Here is a 6,000-nt window from a genome sequence, read left to right as displayed (position 1 = left end):
CTAACGTAACAATGAGGAAGCCAACAAAGTTGAAAGAAATACAACAGTTAACTGGGCGAGTCGCAGCTTTAAGCAGATTCGTCGCCAGGCTGGGAGAAAAGGCGTTACCGTTCTACGCTTTAATCAAGCAGGGAGAAAAGTTCCAGTGGAACGAAGAGGCAGATAGAGCTTTCGAAGACCTCAAGCGCACAATTTCGACACCACCAATCTTGGTGGCGCCTAAAGAGAAGGAACCCCTCTTGTTATACATTGCGGCCACACCCCAGGTGGTCAGCACGACACTTGTTGTCGAAAGAGAAAAAGAAGGAAAACTTCATGGAGTGCAGAGGCCGGTATATTTCATCAGTGAAATTTTATCGCCTTCAAAACAGCGGTACCCGCAGTACCAGAAGCTAGCATATGGAGTGTTTACAACCGCAAGAAAATTACGGCACTATTTTTTGGCGCACCCGATAATAGTGGTCAACGAGGCGCCTCTATCCAATATACTAAATATTCCAGAAGCTACAGGTCGTGTCTCCCTTTGGGGAATAGAACTTTCTCCTCGGGACATCACGTATGAAAAAAGAAAAGCAATAAAGTCACAAATTCTGCCAGATTTCATCGTAGAGTGGATGGAGCTGCAAAATACAGGACCCCCGGATTTATCGAGAACTTGGACTATGAACTTTAACGGGTCCAAGAGGTTAGAGGGAGCCGGAGCAGGTGTGATACTCATATCACCTGAAGGTGACAAATTAAAGTATGTCTTACGGATGACGTTCCCAAACGCGTCTAACAATAAGGCAGAATACGAAGCTCTTATACACAGGATGAAGATGGCAAAAGCTTGTGGTGCAACTCGACTAAAGATATTTGGTGATTCACAATTGGTGGCTCAACAAGTCATGAACCAATGTGATGCAGTCAATGATAGCATGGTGGCATACAAAGAAGTATACAATGAGCTCGAGAAGTTATTTGATGGATGCGAGGTAAATCATATCAGCAGGCTGAGCAATGTTGAAGCCGATATTCTTGCAAACATCGGGTCGCAGTGCCTCGCAATTCCACCAGGTGTGTTCTGGGAGGAGATAACCGAGAGGTCTACAAAGCCGAAGAAGGCACAGAGGAAGCAGAAAGACGAGAAAACCTCGACGACTCCTAAAGAAGCACTAGAAGAGGAGGAGGGACAGGAGTTGGTGATGATGGTGCAGATTCCATGGATGCAAGCTTACATATCATACATCTTAAGGAAAGAAATACCCGACGATCCAGTCGAAGCAAGGCGAGTTATTAGACGATCCAAAGCTTTTACGGTGGTCAAAGGGGAGCTGTACAAGCGAAGTATTTCGGGTGTGTTACAAAGGTGCGTCACACCCGAAGAAGGAAGGATAATCCTGAAGGATGTACACGAGGGAATATGTGGGCATCACGCAAGCAGTCGGGCCATTGCGGCCAAGGCTTTCAGGGCAGGATTTTATTGGTTGACAGCAATCAAGAATGCGAAGGAGATAGTACGAACTTACGACGCATGCCAGAGATTTGCCGCAAAGCCTCATTCTCCGGCAGCGGAGTTGATGCCAATACCATTGTCTTGGCCCTTCGCTCAATGGGGCCTCGACATGGTGGGAAAGTTACACAAGGCCTCGCCAGGAGGATACGAGTATATGCTCGTCGCTGTCGACAAATTCACCAAGTGGATAGAAGCAAAGCCGATAAATTCACCAGATGCAGCATCAGCAATAAAGTTTGTAAAAAGCATTGTCTTTCGGTTTGGAGTACCTCATAGCATTGTCACTGATAATGGAAGTAACTTTACATCCAAGGAATTCAAGGCATACTGTGCAGAGGTAGGCATCAAATTCCACTTCGCGTCAGTAGGGCACCCGCAAACCAATGGTCAAGTCGAGAAAGCCAATGGTATCATCTGCAACGGTATCAAGAAGCGTTTGTTGGGACCACTAGAAAAAGCTCGACACACGTGGCCAGAAGAGTTTCCAAATGTATTATGGAGTATTCGAACAACACCAAATACAGCGACACAGGAGACTCCATTTTTTCTGGTCCATGGAGCTGAGGCAGTACTGCCGATAGAAATAGAGCATGATTCCCCAAGAGTCACAGAATACGATGAAGAAGCTTCCAGAAGAGCATTAGAGGATGATGTCGACGCACTTGACGAAGATCGAGATGAAGTATTATCATGGGTCACCAAGTACCAGCAGGACTTGAAAAACTACAACAGTCGACGTTTGCGGCCAAGATCTTTTCAGGTCGGGGATTTAGTCCTACGACTCAATCAAAACAGTACTGAAAAACTCGAGTCGCCATGGCTTGGCCCTTACATCGTCACAGAAGTAATCAAAGGAGGAGCGTACAGGATAAAGGACAAGAAGACATGGCCTCCCGAGAAAAACCCCTGGAACGTGGCGCAGCTAAGGCGTTTTTACGCCTAGTGTCGAAATATACTCCTACTTGTAAAAATACAATATACTGAAATGCCCGCGAGTTTTCAGACGCACTCTTTTCCTTTCAGGGCACCGAGTGGGGATGAAAGGTTTTTAATGAGGCGGGCTCGCGCTGCTGCAATATAGTAAAAGATATTGGTGTTATACATCTTTTTTCGTCAACAGGATCGGGGGCTCATAACCCGTGGCAACCAATATAGATACTCCCGCAAAATAGTAAATTCATCGAAACACAAAAGATAGCTTGAGCTCCGGCCAAAGGCTCAGGGGCTTCACAATATAGAGTATACTTTACAATATAGACAACTTCATCATCAATATAAATTCGACACAGGAGAAATATCTGAATTCCCGCAATATAGTACAACTCAGTTGATACCTAATATATTATCTATGTTTAAACCTTTGTTGTTTGCAGCAGTCGTCGTATGTTCAGCATAGCTCCCTCTTACAAAGAACTCAGAGGGGCTACTTTGGAACGATGAAAAACTCGAGAATGACAAAATAAGAAATGGCGAGAGCCTATGATCAAATACAAGTATTTGCTCATAGCCTTGGGGGCTACTCCCACCGGGAGCGCTGGTCGCGCACCCGATAGCTACGAAAATTTCGAGAAAGAAGGAAAATATAGCAGCGTAAGGCGTTGAGCCTACACCCAAGCACAAGTCCTTGGTTGTAGCCTCGGGGGCTACTCCCATCGGGAACGTTGTTCGCGTGCCCGATGAAATTATAAAAAAAGAGAGAAAGAAGAAGGAAAAGTGAGCATATTTCGAGTTATAAAAATAACTCTACATATACTCCCATCGGGAGGGCAATATAAGTCATCCGTTGACTCAATAAAATGTGCTATTCCAACAGCCAAAAAACCACTCGACAATATATTCTCAAAGCGCCAAAGTTGTGAACAATCTCTGAATGCCGCAAAACTTTGCGAAGGTAAGACCCCTGATCCGTTCTGAGTGGCGTGGCGCCGTCTCTGACGTCGGTTTGCTAATTTTTCCGTATCAACAGATACGAAGAAAAATCCTAATGGATGCGTTAGGTACCCGATAAAATATGACTGTGACTCGACAGAATGGTAAGTCCTTAAGCGGCACCTGTCGAAGTTTACACCAGTATCCCGAGATCATGTCCAGGGACGTGATCTTGAAGTAGGTTTTTGCGATTGCCACTAGAGCAGTTAACTAGTACCTGATCCGTCAGATGAACTAGCCCCAACTACCATTATCCCTGTACAATATATAATTACGTATCCAAAGATATGTGATAAAATTCGGCAAAGTTATTGAATAAATACAAAGTTGGAGATTTTCCCTGACTCTGCGATTCAAGCAAAATCTCGGAGGCTACTGACATAGGCATCCCCAATGGGCCTGCCGAAGATGGTACCCGGGGTTTACTGAAAGCCCACGACTCGAAGGATAAGAAGAATCGGAAGCCCAAGTTGCTATTAAGGAAAGCTAGAGTTGTATTAGGAAATAATACTTGTAATCTTGCGGGATGAGTTGGAAACCTTCCCGAACTCTGTAACTTGTGTATTACAAATCCCTCGGCTCCACCTCATATATAAGGGAGAGTCGAGGGACAAAGAAAGCATCGATTCATTGTCTCACAAACCCTAGTTTTCATATCGTCGAGCACTTTTCGGCTGAAACCTTTGAGATCTACTTGCCCTCTACTTCCGACTAAAACCCTAGTCTACAACATGTAGGCATTGATAAGTTAATCCCTTGTCACTTAGTGACCCGTGATAATACTTCATCTTGAGCTTCATCAAGTGCGTCGACATCATCTTCTAATGCTTTTCTGGAAGCTTCTTCATCATATTCCGTGACTCTTGGAGAATCTTGCTCTATTTCTATTGGCAGTACTGCCTCGGCTCCATGGACCAGAAAAAACGGAGTCTCCTGTGTCGCTGTATTTGGTGTTGTTCGAATACTCCATAATACACTCGGCAACTCTTCTGGCCAAGTATGTCGAGCTTTTTCCAATGGTCCTAACAAGCGCTTCTTGATATCGTTGCAGATGATACCATTGGCTTTCTGGACTTGACCATTGGTCTGCGGGTGCCCAACTGACGCGAAGTGCAATTTGATGCCTACCTCTGCACAGTATGCCTTGAATTCCTTGGATGTAAAATTATTGCCATTGTTGGTGATGATGCTATGAGGTACTCCAAACCGAAAGACAATGCTTTTCACGAACTTGATTGCCGACGCTGCGTATGGTGAATTTCTCGGCTTTGCTTCTATCCACTTGGTGAATTTGTCGACAGCGACGAGCATATACTCGTATCCTCCTGGCGAGGCCTTGTGTAACTTTCCCACCATATCGAGGCCCCATTGAGCAAAGGGCCAAGACAACGGTATTGTCATCAACTCTGCTGCCGGACAATGAGGCTTCGTGGCAAATCTCTAGCACGCGTCGCAAGTTCGTACTATCTCCTTCGCATCCTCGATTGCTATCAACCAATAAAAACCTGCTCTGAAAACCTTGGCCGCGATAGCTTGACTGCTTGCGTGATGACCACATATTCCCTCGTGTACGTCCTTCAGAATTATCCTTCCTTCTTCGGGTGTGTCGCACCTTTGTAACACACCCGAAATGCTTCGCTTGTAAAGCTCCCCTTTGACCACAGTAAAGGCTTTAGATCGTCTAATAACTCGCCTTGCTTCAACTGGGTCGTCGGGTATTTCTTTCCTTAAGATGTATGATATGTACGCTTGCATCCATGGAATCTGCACCATCATTACTAGTTCCTGTTCCTCTTCTTCTTCTAGTGCTTCTTTAGGAGCCTTCGAGGTTTCTCATCCTTCTGCTTCTTCTGTGCTTTCTTCGGCTTTGTAGACCTCTCGGCTATCTCTTCCCAGAACACGCCTGGTGGAATTGCGAGGCACTGCGACCCGATGTTTGCAAGAACATCGGCTTCATCATTGCTCAGCCTGCTGATATGATTTACTTCGCATCCATCAAATAGCTTCTCTAGCTCGTTGTACACTTCTTTGTATGCTACCATGCTATCATTGACTGCATCACATTGGTTCATGACTTGCTGAGCCACCAATTGTGAGTCGCCAAATATTTTTAGTCGAGTTGCACCACAAGCCTTTGCCATCTTCATCCCGTGTATAAGAGCTTCATATTCTGCCTCATTGTTAGACGCGTTTGGAAACGTCATCCGTAAGACATACTTTAATTTGTCGCCTTTAGGTGATATTAGTATCACGCCTGCTCCAGCCCCCTCAAATCTCTTGGACCCGTCAAAGTTCATAGTCCAGGTTTTCGATAAATCCGGGGGTCCTGTATTTTATAGCTTCATCCACTCTGCGATGAAATCTGGTAGAATTTGCGACTTTATTGCTTTTCTTTTTTCATACGTGATGTCCCGAGGGGAAAGTTCTATTCCCCAAAGGGAGACACGACCCGTAGCTTCTGGATTGTTTAGTATGTTGAATAAAGGCGCCTCGTTGACCACTATTATCGGATGCGCTGAAAAATAGTGCCACAATTTTCTTGCGGTTGTAAACACTCCATATGCTAGCTTCTGGTA

The sequence above is a fragment of the Lolium perenne genome, chromosome 5, assembly GCF_019359855.2.
Source record: "Lolium perenne isolate Kyuss_39 chromosome 5, Kyuss_2.0, whole genome shotgun sequence".
NCBI classification, from domain to species: domain Eukaryota; kingdom Viridiplantae; phylum Streptophyta; class Magnoliopsida; order Poales; family Poaceae; genus Lolium; species Lolium perenne.
This window is presented reverse-complemented; position numbering follows the sequence as displayed.